General features: G+C 44.9%; 1 long non-coding RNA gene across 2 annotated transcripts in view; it reads left to right on the plus strand.

Annotated features, from left to right (window-relative positions):
• The window catches only part of LOC146210004 (uncharacterized), a 48171-nt gene extending 38900 nt beyond the window's left edge, over nt 1-9271 (plus strand). The window contains exons 3-4 of one of the 2 annotated variants that reach the window (XR_014707971.1): nt 4913-5025; nt 5561-9271. This is a non-coding gene — a long non-coding RNA (uncharacterized LOC146210004). The remainder of the gene's footprint in view (nt 1-4912; nt 5026-5560) is intronic. The other variant, XR_014707972.1, reaches the window with a different exon arrangement.
• The last annotated feature ends 8466 nt before the right edge of the window (nt 9272-17737 follow it).

Consider the following 17737-nt stretch of genomic DNA (forward strand, 5'->3'; position numbering starts at 1 on the left):
GTGCTAAGAAAGCCTGGCTCCGCTGGACAGGCCGCCATTGGAAACTGACCCTGGCAACGTTTAATGCTAGAACCCTAGCTAGTGAAGCTAGTTTAGCAGTGCTGTTAGAGGAACTAGAGGGCATGAAATGGGATGTCATAGGGCTTAGTGAGGTTAGGAGGCCGAATGAGGCATGTTCTGAAGGATGTTCTGAAGGATGGGCATGTACTGTGTTATCGAGGTTTACCGGAGAGGCGACAACTAGGAGTAGGTTTCCTTGTCAATAAGTATATAGCGGGTAATATAGATGAATTCTATAGTATTAATGAAAGGGTTGCAGGCATCGCAATTAGGCTTAATAAGCGGTATAAACTGAAGGTTGTACAGGCCTATGCACCTACATCTAGTTACGATGACCAGGCAGTTGAAAGCTTCTATGAAGATGTAGAATCGGCAATGCGAAAAGTAAAAACGCAGTATACTGTACTAATGGGCGACTTCAATGCCAAGGTAGGGAAAAAACAGGCAGGAGACAAGGCAGTAGGTGACTATGGCATTGGTTCTAGGAATAGCAGGGGGGAGTTAATAGTTGAGTTTGCAGAGCGCAATAACTTACGAATCATGAATACCTTCTTCAGCAAACGGAAGAACCGGAAATGGACATGGAAAAGTCCTAACGGGGGGACTAAAAATGAAATCGACTTCATAATGTGTTCAACCCCCGCCATTGTGCAGGATATAGAGGTAATCGGGAAAGTGCAATGCAGTGACCACAGGATGGTGAGGTCCCGAATTAGCCTAAATCTGAAGAAGGAACGCAATAGATTAGTAAGAAAGAAACCCATCAACGAATTAGCGGTGAGGGGGAGGGCAGAAGAATTCAGGATCTCGCTACAGAATAGGTATTCAGCTCTAACTGAGGATGGCGACATTACCCTAGAGGCAAGGAACAATAATTTCAGAAATATCATTACTGAGTGCACGGTAGAGGTAGGCAGTAGGATAGTTAGAGAGGATACCGGTAAGCTGTCTAAGGAGACGAAAGATTTGATTAAGAAACGCCAGAGTATGAAAGCTTCCAATCCATCAGACCAGACCGAATTGGCCGAGATATCAAAGCTAATCAATAAGCGCAAGGTCGCCGTTATAAGGAAGTATAACATGGACAAAATTGAGCATGCTGTAAAAAACGGGGGAAGCCTTAAAGCAGTAAAGAAGAAATTGGGCATAGGCAAAAACCAGATGTATGCGATAAGGGACAAGGCGGGCAACGTCATCACTAATATGGACAAGATAGTCAAAGTAGCCGAGGAGTTCTATACAGATCTCTACAGTAGCCAAAGTAGTCAGGACCGTAATGAGATTGGCGGTAGGGAAAAACAGTCAGACGTTCCACCAGTGACGAAGGACGAGGTCAAGAAAGCACTAGAGACTATGAAAAGGGGGAAATCAGCTGGAGGGTAACAAACTGGATTCCAAGGGAAGGAAAGCGTAGCAGGGGGCGGCTGAAAGTTAGGTGGACGGACGAGATTAAGAAGTTCGCAGGGGTCAAGTGGATGCAGCTAGCACAGAACCGGGTTAGGTGGAGAAATATGGGAGAGGCCTTCGCCCTGCAGTGGGTATAATCAGGCTGATGATGATGATGATGATGGAAAAAACAATGCATCTTTTCATCTCCGATCTGCAAACATTTCATCGTGTTGGCATTGCACCAGAATAAAAATTCAAACGCGACGCAAAATTCACGAGACACGCGCGCCTGGTGCCCTGTGCCGCCCCCTCCAACCGCCGCGACGGCTGCACACCAGCTGCAACTAGCGCCATTTATAGCTTTCATCGCTCCCCGGTTGACGGCATTGCTTGTTTACTTCGGTTCTGCACCCGACGTATTGCGGCTGAAGCTTCCGACTGCAAAGAAAATGCCTGGGAAATGCAAATTTCAAGGTGCATGGCTTCACAACGACGCTTACAAAGACTGGATTGCACCAGATACGACGAGTGAGCACCACGCAAGATGCAAGCCTTGCAGCAAGACCTTCGATATCACCAGCATGGGCGAGTCGGTGTTAAAGAGCCATATGAAGAGTGCCAAGCATGCTGGTGTCATGAAGATTGCAGCCAACAGCTCGATGCAAAATTAATTAGTTCCAAGTACGAGCCAACAGTCAGCCGTCCCGCCTCCTTCGCTGTCGGGAAAGCTAGATGATGCTTGCAAGGCACACGAGCTGGTGATGAACGCAGAGATTCTGTGGACTTTGAAGATTGTCACGTCCCATTTCTCCTATCGGTCATCATCGGAAGCAGGCCAGCTATTCTAGCGTATGTTCCCGGACTGGGACGGGGCCAAAGCGTTTTGTTGCAGAGAGAAAAAATGTGCCTACGTGACATGCCATGGTCTGAGGCCGTTCTTTTTATCTGCTTTGCAGCAAGAGATAAAAGATTGTGATTACTACGTGGTACTTTTCGACGAGTCCATGAACGACTATCTCCAGCAGAAACAAATGGATGTTCACATCCGGTTTTGGAATTCGTCTTAGAATGTGGCAACACCTTGGTGTTTATGGAGCACTTCACATCCGAGGACATCCAAGGAAAGCTGCTGAGTATGCTGGAGCCTTTCCCTCTTGAACATTCTTCAGATTTCAATGGATGGTTCCAATGTTAGCCTTAGTTACTCAAGAATTTTCAAGAGCACCGGCATCAAGCATACCAAGTTCAATGTCTGGCCTCCTGTGACCTCCACACCATGCACAACGCCTACAGGGCAGGTGTTACAGCAAGTGAATGAGTAGTTGACTGTCTGCTCTCCAGTCTGAGCGTGCTTTTTCGTGATTCTCTTGCAAGCAGGAAAGATCTCTCTGCAGTTACCGGTCAGGAGACTTTTCCCCTGAGCTTTGTTGCACACCGGTGGTTTGAGAATGTCCCTCTTGATAGAGAGAGCCTTGCTATTGTGGTGTGATATTAAAAGTTTACTACAGCTGCAAAGAAGGAAGTAAGCCCCCCAAAATGTGGATAATTTCACAACTTGTGCGAGTTTTCCAGTGATGTATTGCTGCTAGCAAAGCTTCAATTTGCACTAGGTGCGGCCATGAGGCTCAAGCCATTCCTCACTGAGTACCAAACGGGTCAGTCCATGGTGTTCTTTCTTGCAAGGGACTTGGAAGCAGTAGTCGGGAAGCTACTGACGAAGTTCCTTAAGTGCTCGGTTTTGTCTTCAGCAAAAGGAGTTAACTGGTCTCCTGACGATGGACATTGAAAGCACCGAGAACCACACTTCGCTTGAAAAGGTGGATGTATGCCATGCCACTGAACAGACTGTCAGGAAAACTAAAGCAAGCCAGAAGGATGTGTTCCAGTTCCGCATGGAATGTAAACACTTCTTGATCAGTGTGACAAAGAAGGTGCTTAAAAGAAGCCCACTGAGATTCTCAATCGTTAGGAGTTTGTCCTCTCTGAACCCACGACAAATGTGTACTAAATTAGATGAGTTCCTGGCCAGCTTCAGAAGAGTGTTGGATGCCCTCATTACAGCAGGCAGAATGTCTGAGCACCAAAGAGACACTACAGGGGGAGCACACAGAGTTCCTTCAGCAAGAGATGCATAACCTGCGAATGTTTGAGAAGAATGTAAACAGGCTAGACGAGTTCTTGTCTGAGCTGATGAAGTTTAATTCATCATATGAAGAACTGGAAAGTTGCCAAACTTTTTCTTGCGCTCACCCACGGGCAGGCCACTGTGAAGCGTGGGTTTAGTGTGAGCCGCCAGGTTGCCGTAGAAAAGCTGAAGGCCCTCTCGTGTATTTTGCAACGTATTGTATGAGACACTGTGGAAAAGGCAGGGGGCGTTCTTAAGGTCCCTATTATTAAATACCTAAAGAGTGCTGTATCAGCTGCCCAGCAGCAGTATACTGCACACCTGGAGGCAGTGAAGAAGAAGCAGTGTGATGATCTCAGAGAATCAAAGAGGCACTGCATCGACGAAGAGATCGATGTGATGAAAAAAAAAAAAAAAGAAACTCGAGGCAACAATAGCTGACCTCCAGGCTTCAGCAGATACGTATGCTGAAAAGGCAGAGGCAGCTAATGATCTGAAGTACATTGTCAGATCGAGGAAGGCTGCACGAAGCAAGACTGAGGAACTGTGTAACCTGCCGCCCCCTGCTGCGCTTTCCTTCCCTTGGAATCCAGTTTGTTACCCTAAGCGACCATCGGTTATCCTTTCTTCGCACAACATGTCCTGCCCATGTCCATTTTTTCTTAATTTCCGCTAGAATGTCGATAACTTGAGTTATTTCTCTGACGCACTCTGCACGCTTCCTATCTCCTAATGTTACCCCTACCATTTTTCGTTCCATAGCCCTCTGGGTTGTCCTCAACTTAAGTAGAACCCTCTTGGTTAGTCTCCACGTTTCAGCCCCATAGGTGAGTGCAGGTAAGATGCAACTGTTGTATACTTTCCTCTTGAGCAATACCGGTAAGCTGCTAGACATAATCTGAGAGTGCTTGCCAAATGCGCTCCATCCCAATCTTATTCTTCTTGTTATTTCCTTTTCATGGTCCGGATCTGCGGTTACTGCCTGTCCTAAGTAGACATATTCACCTACTACTTCCAATACTTCGCTACCTAATGTACCTTCATGACGTCAAAGAACTACAAAAAATGTTGGGCGATGATGTTGCAGATGGTAAAATAATTTGTAGTTTTCACTTTTTTCATCCACACCATGAGGCCATCAGTGGTTTGAGGGTTTTGCTTTCAGCGTGAAATACCTTCACCATCATTCCTCTACCTGGCACTGTCACAGCTTGAATCAATTTCGCCACTGTTTAAAATGCTTTAAGCGAAAGCCTTTCTAGACTCATGTCAACGCCTCCTATTAGGAGGCTTTGGATCTGTGCACGAAATTTCACGAGATGTGTTTTCCTTTTCTAGCATTCCTGCCATCTGCCATCCCACGCTTGAACGTGCGCCAAGGAACGCCACGCCACACGACAGTAGTTATGGTGCACAGTCTAAACCCACACTTGCCAGAAAACGTGTGACAGGTACTGCACCTTTCCTTTCCTATAAACCAATTATATGTAGCACTGCAACGAATTCCGATAAGAGGCAAATGATGGAAGAGGAAGGGTAGACCGCCATTCTCCTCTTAAGAGACATCTAAGAGACCCCCTAATTTTTTGCATGCTTAAATTGTGATTATGAGCTTTAAGCATTGGCCTTCAAGCTCATTTAGCTCTAAACCTGGCGCAGTTTCCTTTTAAGTGCCTCTGCTATATTTTTAACACCAGCCAGTCAGTGGCTCGGCTGTTGTCATCGTAACACCTGCAGGATCCTGTACTGTGACGAGTTGGCCAGTTTTCTATCACTCAGGCCGTGGGCGCTTTGCATTTTGTGTGTGTGTGCATATGTTTAGCAGCACACTTTTGTTTGTGGCACTTAGCATTGGAGATTCAACCCTTTTGTTGCAAAACTTTGTTCTGCTAGAAAACAGCAGTGACTGGCTTTCACAGCATATGCACTGCAATTTTATCCAGGGGCAGTGCACGTGCATGATCCGTGATCTCTTTTCGTTTACAGAACTCTTCAGCGGATGACTGAGATGTGCTAACGTGCTTCGAACAGGAGCTACTTTGTAGGTGAGACATGCAGGAGGAACGGTGGAAGAATGCTCAAGAACAGGCCTGTAGAAAAGAATAGACAAATACGTAGCCAAAAATCGTCATCCGGTGCCTTTTTGACTTCATCAGAGAGCTCATGGATTCCGCTTCTGGTCACATTGAAGCCCAGCATCTAGCCCCGCCCAAACATGAGTCGATGCCCGGTCGGGAAGGTCCATACCAGTGCAGCGTGTGCCAGAAGATACTGGGGAGGCGGTCATCTCTGGTGGAGCACATCAGGGTGCACACAGGTGAAAGGCCATTCGCCTGCAACCTGTGTCCTGCGGCATTTTCCAAAAAGTCTAACATGCGTACCCACGTCATCTTGATACATAAGGGCCATAAACCTCACAAGTGCCACCTCTGTCCTAAAGTATTTGCTATGCAGGCTGATTTGGACTCTCATCTTCGTGCCCATGGAGCGGCTGAACGCATTGTGTGCCCCCACTGCCCCGCTTCGTTTGCTTCGAAACAGTCACTTCGGACTCACGTCCGGAGCCATACAGGCGAGCGGCCGTACGGGTGTCCCGAGTGCAAGAGCAGGTTCTGGCGGGCCGATATTCTCCAGTCCCACATGCGAACTCACACCGGTGAAAAGCCATTTCAGTGCTCTGTGTGTGGAAAGCGGTTCACCCAGAGAGGAAACGCACGGAATCATCTGCTGCATGTGCACAACAGCGGCCTAGGGCCTCTCCAGTGCCCCGTCTGCCATGAGTGTCTAGCGAGCGGTGAATGTTTGGAGAGTCACAAGTGCAAGGAAGCTGCTTTGCTATGATGAAATCACAGCGGTGTTTAGAGCTCCTAAGATGAAGTTTCCCGTCCCATGCATATACTCCATCTCAGTATTACATTGCAGCACTGCCAAGACCAAGATGAATGTAGAGGTGACATTAGGATGCTGTGATGCAACTATGAAATTTCCATGGGGTCTTGTGAGATAATGCGTTTCAATGTGCACATGTGTTGATCAGATGCTGGAAATGTGATAAGACACTTGTTAATATCCCTGAGACACTGTCGTCCACAGAGCAGACCCTCTATTCTGGGTCACCACTCATGCGCAGATATGTTGAAAACATTTTAAGACAAATGACTGTGCCAAGTGTGCTTGCGATGTGCTTGCTTTGCAATGAAGTGGTTCCCACTGTGTTTCTGTGTTAAAAAGACCCAATTGGAACCATTTGGATATTTCCAATGGCAATCAGCTGGTCATTTCAATTGTGTTTTCAGTCCTTTTCCAATTAGAGCCAATGGGTGAGACTCATTGCGTACAGTGGGTTTGATGGGACATACCAAATGGAGTAAAAGGAAAACTGCCAGTTTGTATTTTTAGTGGTCACGTGAAAACTATGAGAATGTTTTCAATTGTCTTTTTTTGACTGGGTTGACTGGGACAAGTCTTGCATTCATAAAGCTCAAAGGAACATATGGAATGCAGTATAGTAGCCAGAGCTGTCAAAGTTGGGTGTTAGCCAGACATGTCAACGGGACGTGAAAGAAAGATAAATAGGCACTGTAGTAGATGGCTTGGGATAAATTTCGGCTGCCTTCACTATAAGCCCAGATGATTTGCCACCATTTCACTCGTTCTGAATTTCATTTTCGAGTCTAAAAATAGTTTCGTGGAATTGCAAGTGAAATCCCCTTCTCCAACCTTAGGGGCTGAGGAGGGTGATAGAAAGTGTGAGAAGGAAGAATGACATGGGAGGCGATGGGTGGCCTAGGGATGTGAAAGCTTTTCTGCCTTAAGTCTTCACCATCTGCAAGCGTGGTCAGAGGGCCTCTGTATGGGGTGTGTATACACCGAATGACTTGGATAGCTATAATAGGCGACGACCAAGCAAAATTAAAGGTTACTGAGAATGGCTAAAGAAACTGATGATGACCAAGAAGTAGGGGTGTATGAACAGCAATATTTCAAAACAGTTAAATATACAAATAGTCCAAGGATGTTCGAACCCAGGGAGGGCTGGGGCAGAGCCCTCTGAAGTATCTTGTGTTTCTTTGACCACTCATCAGTTGCTAGTGCGCTCTTGTCCGTCCTGTTCTCTGTGTGTTCATGTTTTATGAGCGCCGTTTTATTATGAATTATTACCAACTGGCCCAATTTCTACTTTACTGAAATATTGAAGGAGTTCTGAAGACCTAGTCAGTACAGGTTCACTGTGCACAGTATTTGAAATAATGCTAATTTGCAGTTATATTCGAGCATGAATGTTTTAAAAAAATGATGTTTAGAATTGCCCGGCTGCACAGGTGGTAATAGAGTCAACCAATGCAAGCGATGATTTTTTTTTACACCACAGCCAGCTTACGAAGTCTTGAAGTTCGGCTAGTTGATTCCTGTTCAGCGTAACTGAAATTCACGCACAGAACGGGACAAAAGAACGGCACAGTGTGAGTGGTACTACTAGCGTTCTATTGCATGTGGGACACAACGAAAATGAAGCGCATCAGCCAAGTGCATACGTACCTATTCAAATGCCATCACACACAAATTACACCAGGTGCAGACAAGCGACGACGAAGAAAATTCTGTCCCATCAGATAGGCAGTCCCTCTTTCTAGAAATGCCACCGAATGAGCGCTTACACAATCGCCACTCCGTTCACATTTTGAAAGAGCTTCAATGATCTCTCATCTCACCTTGCACTGCAGAAGCTCAGAATGGGCAATGCAAACCCAATCTTTCTGGATGCAATATCATGAAGGAGAATCGTTATCAAGTTACATGCAAGATGATTGAAGCTTGTTCAATACAATAAACATAATAAGCGCTCCTTCAGTGATATTGCTAGAATTTTTGTACCTACCGTAATTTGTGTGTGGTAGTGTTTGAGTAGGCGTGCGCTTGGTTGATGTGCTTTGATTTCCTTGTGTATCTCTTCGCGTGCAACAGAATGTTTGTTGATAGTAGCGCTCATGTTCTGTTCTATTCTTTTGCCCTCTTTTGTGTGCGAATTTCAGTTATACAGCTGGCTTAAAATGCAGAAGGATATGCTGAGTTGTAGGAACAGAAGATGTTTCTCATATACAACAATGCAAACACGGGGGCCAGTTGGTTGATCATACTGGGGAATTCGTGTGTCTTTCACTTGTCTCTGTCTATCAAGTAGCACAGTATTCCCCAGTATTCTCATATACATTTAAGGCATATTACCACTATTTTATGGATACTGTTGTTAACATGCAAGCAAGGTACTGCACATGCGCCAGCTGCACCTACTCTTCGCCACAGTTGCGCGCTTGCTGCTTCGGCTCGTCATCGGCCTAACCCTGAGGGACGCCAGCCTCTCTGTCACATGACCACCAGCGGCATGTCTCACCGCTGCTTTCATCCGGCGCTCTCGCCACCACTTGAAGGCTGCTTACTGCTGCTCGGTTCCTCAGTCAAGCCATAGATAATGTGGTGCTTAGCTGTCGATGGCTACACCATGCTTAATGAAACTTACGCTCGTCAACTAGGTTACACGGGGTTGAACCCCAGCAATTTTTTTATACAAACAATTATATTTCACCCTAACAGTACTAATTTATGGCGAAAGCAGAAATAAAGTATCCCTTTAGTTTGAAGCATTCTTCCGGGTGCGTGTATTTGCGGAACAGGTTGTAAAAAGGTTAGGATACTGGCCTGTCATAAGCAGTATCTAAGATGCATGTATCTTCGATACTATATTTAGATACATTTTGTGTATCATGTATTTTAACGATACTGTGTGCTAAAAAATTAGAGGGGTTTAACGCTGCTGAACCGAATGTGATGTGAAAGCTTTGGCTGTAGACAGGCGAGCGTTGCAACAAACACAACCAGCATTCTGTTGAATACATCAAAGTTCACCAGCGTTCTAGGCAGAATACATTTTCATTCCCTTCGCATGCGATGCTGGCAGACGCTTTTCTGCTCCAATCGATCAGCCCTTCGCGTTGGCACTATAGTGTTGGAGAATTGAGAAGTGTGCCATCTGCTACCGGCGAGCTGGTCGTTTCAGGGATGACTGCTCTGCACGATATGAGAGGGCGCTGTATGTAGGAGGAGAGCAATAAGTGCTGAGCAGACAGCTGGGCGAAGTCTCGGTCACCGCTAGTTCTTCGGACACCGAAGGCGCGCAAAAATAAATTGTGTCGCTTTAGCTCCCACACACTTGACTAAGTGTATTAAACCGATTCTGTGCATGAATAAAGGAAATAGTTTCCTATAAAAGCGGCCATCGTCAGGGAAAATATGTACATGCGGCAAAAAACATACAGGAAATGTAAGATATAGATTGCCGATTAACTGACAACGAATGGTAACAAATTTTGTGGACTTATTAGGTACTTTATTGTGGCGAAAGCCTTTAATGCCTCATACTGTCAGCAAATGTGTCGGCGTTTTGGCTGCATGCCTTATATGGGCATATGCCAATCACCATTGAATTGATACTTAATCAATAGCAATCGGATGATATCGGACCATGATTTAAGGCATTTTCAAGATGTCATAATTTATGACTAATAATAATAGTTAAGCAGATGCTCAGAGGAACCCATGCATTTAGAGGTCATCGTAACTATCATTAACCATCACTTACTAGTTAAGGCGGGGGTCCCACTCCGGCAGCGCGAATGTGCCATTTTAGGCAATGTTTGCGTGAGCATTCTGCGCGTTGTTCTTTTTCGAACATCACAATGTAGGCATCATTCGAAAGCTTAATATACGCTCTATCAAATGATGTGCGCTGTTTTAGTGTGCCAACGTTATCAACTGCATGGGAGGTGGTATTGCAGATGACAATTTCGCTAGCGTTGTTGATATACCCTACTTCGGATTAATTTGCTGAAGAAACTGCTGCACTTAGAACAGTTTCCTTTGGCCTACACATAGAATGGGTATTTATCTTCAGTAAAATAACGTGTAATTAGTTTTAATTATTTCAGTATTTGATCGGCAGCCTTTTAAACATGGTAAAGTTTGGCTATTTTGGGCACGAATATCTGCGCTTTATCAACGTGCACAGCAGTAAAATGTTTACCACTTCGGGCGCACATTATAATAGTTGAGTGTACGAAGCTTCATCGAAATTTATTCGCTAGTTCGTTTTTAATTACCTTTCCAATTTGAAGATTTTCGTAATACTGCCTCACATCGCATAGCTTGACCAGAAAAACCGCTCTTGTACAGCCTAGGAATCATGCATGGCGAAACTAGAATAGTAGTTATTTGTGAAAATAAGCTCAAATTGCGATTTATACAATTAGCACGATTATACTGAGCCTTCAAATATCAAATTTTCCTACACGACATTCAATTATAGTGCTCTAGAAGATTGGGCAGTGTGTCGACCGCGCCGCGAAATGCATGGTAGCGGGGGGCCGCTTTTGCGATGACGGAGGCGCCGCAGCGCAGAGGGCGCCACCAGCAACTGGTGTGTCAGCCGTCAGGGCGCCCGCGTATGCGCGCTGTGCCAACGCTAATTGCGCTGTGCAGCAGGGTGGATACCGCGCACTGTACGTTCTTGTTTGCTTGTGCGTCGTCTCGAGCTGTTCGCGACAAGATTTTATAAATATGCCGGTTAATGGGGCTCAGTACCGTTAGCAACCACCTAAATAATTTTCCCTTTTGGCCGTCGGCAACACCTCGCGGAAGCAACATGACAGGAGCTGGGCTCCGAAGAAAACAGCTTGGAGAGGGCGTACAAATTCAGACTCGCACACCACGTTTCACTCGCCGTACAGCTTGCTTTAGCATTCCTGAAGCACCTAATTGACGTCGAGAAATGCACTCGTTTTGAAAAGGGCAGTGTGGAGACAGGATGTATGAAGTAGTCAAACATGCAACATGTGCATTCGAGCACTGACTAAAGCTGGCCACAGTAGCCCATTATCAAAACAGTCCAAAATGGTATACTCCGTTGTTTCACGCACAGACTATGCCAACTACAATAAGTTACCTGAAGCCGCAAGAAAAGTCGGCATTCAGTTCGAATGAATTAAATATGGACTACCCCGCATAGAGGTAGAGACATAGAAAACGAATGACACTACACCAGGTAAACGGCTACTAAATAACTAAACACAGTGGGTCAGGAAAGATGGAAGAAGTGGGAAGTAAAGGATGCACAGAAAAAAAAGAAACGTGTCGCCTACAAGTGAGGGAGAAAGGAGGCACGCAGCGCCGTGAAAAGCGCGACCGCGAATGTGAACAAAGGTTTGGAATTGTCGCACGACGGAGAAGAAAGCAGGCTGCTAAAGACGAAGAAAAATGAAGAAATATGACAGGCAATGAAAAAAGGGAAACAATCGAGCTTAAGAACCAAATGGAGGCCAGGAAATTAAGAAGAAAGCAGTGCACAAAAAGGCCGCAATCGAACGCGTAGATATAAGCATCAAAATTTAAGTCAACAACTTTGTAAAACTGTACACTAAGATAAGAACAAACCATTTTATTTTATTTCCATAAGTTGGAACATTGTTGTAACGGTCGCCATCTTGGAAGTAGTTCAGATTCTGCCACCAGGCTACGCCACTAATCCATGACTGAGGAATTGAGTACCCAGCCACTCAGTCCTCTCGACTTGAGCTGCCTGAACGCTTTTCCTGTGTTGCTGCTTGGACTTTCAAAGATTTTTGCGGCTCCACAGCAGTGTCCAGGCAGAGAAGGGGAGGATTTTTGTCCCCGTACTGCGCAGCATGAGATGCCCATTGAACTCCCCTCTTCACCCCACCGCACCACTACTTCGAACAATACGCGCCCTGACAATTGGACAAGAGGCTTCCCTCTCTTGCCTATACTTCGTCTCACAAGATGTTTGCAGCACAGCGAAAAGCAGAGGCACCCCAGCCGGTCCAACCAGGATCACGCGTACAATAGGCAAATGTGCTTCTAAGCGCCTCTCGCCCCCCCCCCCCCCCCCCCCCCCCCCCAATTGGTGGGGGTGAGAGTAGGAGCACAATTCTCTATTATAGTGCGCACAGGCGAGAGGCACTTAGGAGCACAATTGAAAGGGCTCCTCTGACTTTCGCAGTGCTGCAGATATCTTGTGAGACGAAGTATAGTTTCCGCTGTAGAGCCACGAACATAGGGGCTTTAACGAACATTGCTCCTACCCGCCGAGCGTGAGGGGGTTGGACTGGACTGCAGTAGGCTAGCTTGACTGAACACAAATAAAACAGGGTGTCAACATGATCGCACAGTGCAATCTTAGTACGAGTGAAAAGGAAAAGCGAATGGCTTATTTCTGCACACTTCGTCAATGAACCTTAGTTGAAGTCGGCGCCTGTCTTGTGTTCTTTTGATCCTCGTCTTTTGGGCTGTGCAATCGAGTGATCATTAGCGAGCTTTAGAATACGGCGACCCTATCCGTAAGTGGGATAGAGGAATAGCGGAGCGTGCGCACTATAATAGAGAATTGTGCTCCTACTGTCACCAGCGCTATTGCCCTGTCCCCCTAAGCGGTAGGGGTACCATATTCTAAACCTCCCTATTGTTGATGCCATAGATATAGTAAGGATCGGAACACTCCTTGACTGTAGTGGAAGCTGTCAGCTCTTGCGGTCACCAGAAATTTGCTTTATCAAACGTGAGAACAAATATAATAATATAGCTATAATTAGCTGAACTTCAGTCAACAGTCGCCCTTGTTTATTTTTTATTCGTGCTTGTGCAATCTTGGAAACTAGAGCTGGTAAGTTACAATGTGCAAATAAGTGAATGATTGCCAATTTTTTCCTTTTGAGATGAATCGATATTCCGAAATAGATGTGAAATCCACCAAGAGGCTTTGTATCGCGCAGGAGGCCGGCATGTATTCATGTTCTCTTCGGCACTGAGGAGGCGCATTCGAACTAAACTATGTGGGAAATGGGGGAAGGGGAGAAGGGGTTGTAAAGGAAGGTTACCAGAAGAAAGGACCTACGGCGGCCACTTCCCCACTCCCAGTTGGATGCTCCAGTCTTTTATTCGCTCGCGCGTGCGTGCTTGCGTCTGTGTGTGTGTGTGTGTGTGTGCGCGCGTGCGCAATTAAAGGAACACAGTATTTTCAGGCAATTAGAATAAAATTTTAACAATCAATCCCCTAGAAATATTTTTATCCTGCAGAATTTCACTCGACACTGAAATCTGATGTGAAAAGTAGCATGCTATGGAAGACGCTGACCTGTCCTGCTGCAGCTTCCCGTGATGATGTATGCGCTTTCTGAACCAATATATTGGGTGGACTACTGTAGCTTGTAGCCTACTTTATTGTACTCATTTCACAGGGCACACGTACACGTATGCAACAAGTATACTGTTGAGCCCGCCTTTCGGCTTCATGGTAGTAAATAATTTCGTGATGTGGCACTTGTACACATTTGCAACATAATAATCAGAGCCCAATTTTTACTCCATGCAAGAGCGCCCATGCTGTTTTCCTGCAAATGCCAAACGATTAGACGCATCGATCAGATCGCGTTCGGTCAGATTTGGCATGTGCTATAATTTGTGAATTTGTCCATACCAATGCAGTACAGCGGTTTTGCTTCATGTGGTCAAATGGAAGCACGTTCTTTGTATGCTTCGAAATTCTCACACGCTTCTATGCCACTTTTGCTAACATGATCGGATACCTTTCAGAGCACAGGAAGTCGAGTTGCTTCAAACAGGGTTCAAATATAAAGTCAACAAATTGGGCGTTGAGACGGCGGGTGTGTGGACGCCTGGGTGACACGGTATCTACCTTACTCGAGATAAGGGCCCCATTCTTCTGCCTGCCGACGGGCTTTTAGAGCGTTAGCTCTGTTGCTCACTTGCGCGAGTGGCGCGTTTTTCTAAGAATCGTAAACAGAGCCATCACCATAGCAACATCGCCGTCTTCACTGCGCCCGGGCAAACTAGACCGAACGCTCCAAGCCCCCGGCCACAGCGGCAAAGCGCGGTAGCAGGCGATGCTAGGCAGGTATAGCATTATAGCAAAATGAACGCCAAACCAGCTTCCCTGCCGAATGCATCAACGGTTTACCCTAGACGCCGTAATACTTCGGACAATCCGCGGTATATCCCCCTCCAAGAAGCGGAATTAGCTGGGAAGAGGACGGGACATCATCTACGTATAAAATAAATAAAAGCGCAAATAAAAGCATCAAACGGGAAACCAATTCAGTGTTTTCTCTCATATATATATATATATATATATATATATATATATATATATATATATATATATATATATATATATATATATATATATATACATATATATATATATATATATATATGGGGCCATTGATCAAGTCAAAGTATTTGAAGAAGATATAAACGAATGCTTTTTGTCTGGTTTCTCGAACAAGGAAGCTGTAGGGCTGTCGAAACGATAGTACGTTTTCATGAAACTTTGACTTGGTCAGTGAGCCTGTATATTTTTTTATGCCACCACCTGATCAGACTGCATTTCGTCGAACTCTTGATTACAGTTGTTTCTCTCATTTGAGCTAAGCTCGACATTCGGTTCAGCAGCGTTGAGCCTCATCATTTTTTTTTTTAATTTTTAGTGAGGGGCATGACGGAAATGCAGTGGCAAAACCCGATTCAACATCACATTTTTGTATTGGAGAAGCTTCACATGGCTGTTTCCTACTTGCCCATTCACCGAAAACATCCCCGGCAGCTACTGCGGCACTTTTACTATCATCACTGGAACGCAACATTCGGAAAAAAAAAAAAAAGACATGACTGAAACGCTGGTGATTATCTTCGGCTGCCCACTATATCATTGTTTTCTCCTTTTCTTTGGAGCCTGCACTGCTTGCGCTATATAGAAACTTCAGTGGGAAGGTTGAAGAGGCATGCTTGTGCATGTTCAGGTTTTCAAGTTGTACTTGGCAGACTGTCGAAACATTTTATCTGTACCAGTAAAGTGGCAGAGGGTACAAGTATTCGTGCAATTTCTCCTAGGGAGACGCTCTTTGAAATTATATTAATTTATGCAGTGTTATAGTTCCGTGCCCTACTATTCATTTTATCGTAGAAAGGGGAAGATATTTTTCCTTCTTGCCACTGGAAAAAAAAAAAGTCTAAATTCCACATCCTCACAATATATGCTAACACCGCGAACATCTCAAGATAGCTTTGTGGCGGAGCTAAGACGAGGAATAACCAGCTCCGACAGCGTTCAAGTTCGAACAGTTTTTTTTCTTTTTTCGCTGCTTGCACTGAGACGCTTAGTGCCAAATTCTTCTTTGTCCAGCGCCGTGCCGTTGTTTGTGATAAAAGCGCGGCGCGAGGGGCGCTACAAGACTACAAAACAAAACCAGAAAAAAAAATTCAATATCTCCGCCACGATTATATCTTGCTGAGTAAGTAGAGTAAGTAAGTAGCGCGAGAGCCTTAGCTGGCAACGTTTCGGCACACAAACAGTATGACACACTTAATTCGAGGCGATAAATAAATCTCAAAGCAAGCAAGTGTACATTTGTCAAGGGACCATTTTCAAGTAGCGCTACTGTGCATGCGCGAAGCACCTGAGTGCGCGAAGCACCTGCACCTCAGTTCGACCCGACCACTCGACCCGACTCGCCAGTGTTTACCTCTCTCGCCCGATGGAAAGGAAAGGGCAGAGGGAAAACGTTGTTGAAGCACAATACCCTCTCGTAAATACCCCTCGATTCAGGGTGTTTGTGGCGCCATCCTCGTAATTTTTCTGAACTGCGACATTTTAGTGCACATGAAATTTCATAGGTGGCGCTACCTACTACGTTTATCACACGTGGCTCTGTTATTTTACTATTATTTGCTTTTTGTACACTTTGTAGTTGATAATTGTTACCGGTTGAATAAGGGAACGAAAGCCCGAACCTTTAAGTTATATTCGCCAGAAACAAACAATCCATGGAGCATTTCAATCATGCTTAAAATATTTCATGAAGAGCTCGCGCGCTTCAAGTGAACCACGAAAAAATTAGCTGAAATCATCCTGACAGTGCACATTCCTCGAGAGTCGTAGAACAAAACCGATGCTTATCCTCTGACAGCGAGGTGAAAAGTTTTTCCACGCGAAATTTCAGCACAGGTAAAAGCTTATGACTTGAACAGTTTAGCATATACTTTTAGCCATTTTGCAAAAAACGCAAAGTTTGATCACGAATAACTTTTACACTAAATGAAGCAGACAGATAATATTTTCAGGAAAAAGCGAAATGTGTACGACCTCCAACTGCGCAAAAAATCTCCGCAGCAGAATGCGTATCTTGAAAGTTATTGTATGTATAATTACCTGTTTTATACACTTTTCACAGGCGCGTGGCTAATAAACTATACGATACACAGTAATAAAAATGCTTAACTTTGTTCATTAACATCTAATCTCAAAACATCTCAAACGGTGTTTTCCTAAGTGCAAAAGATTTTGCACAATTTTGCTTTTCCCGAGACAAGTAGAGCTGAAAAGCCGTTTCTTACCTTTGTGTTTTCCTTTACAGCTTAAACATCGGTGCAGCTATTTATAAATCAAATGCACCGTTAGAAAGGAGAGGAAATAAACTTTACAAATATATTAAAGTCATATTTATAAACTAAACTAGTGAGGCGCAGTAGGCGTATGAATATCGCCAAAAATGTCGTCTCTTCACCGCTGGAGTGGGACCGCCACCTTAAGTACCCAGAGATGCGCGCTGTACTTGACATTTAATCTCAAGCATTACAGTTTGACAATGACTTAAAATGTTTTCATTCTAGGTAGTTTTATTCTGCGTGCTCAAGCAACTGGTAATATGTAAGTCATTGACCCCAGAAGATCGCTCTAGTCCTGTTTTGGTGTACAAATAAAATGAAAAAAAAAAAAGAACGATGGAAAATAGAGGACGCAGAGACTATAGTGTATACGCCTAATTCGCTTGCTACATAATCCTTCAGCGAAAGAGAGGTTGTGAGGCCGGCACAGTTTTTCGCCACGAACAAAAACTGCGCCATAGGCTCCAAGCTATAGTCGCAATTTACCCAAAACTTTGGCTCGGGTGTACGATCCTTTTAGACGCCTTTGCACTTCAGATTTTGCAACCTTCATCTAAAATGTGAGGTTCAAAAATGTTACCTACTTAGAGCACCAGAAAGCTCACACTTGAATTAAGTAATGAAATTTCATGT

Source organism: Amblyomma maculatum, chromosome 1, assembly GCF_055883805.1.
Source record: "Amblyomma maculatum isolate TAMU_Amacu chromosome 1, ASM5588380v1, whole genome shotgun sequence".
Classification (NCBI taxonomy): Eukaryota; Metazoa; Arthropoda; class Arachnida; order Ixodida; family Ixodidae; genus Amblyomma; species Amblyomma maculatum.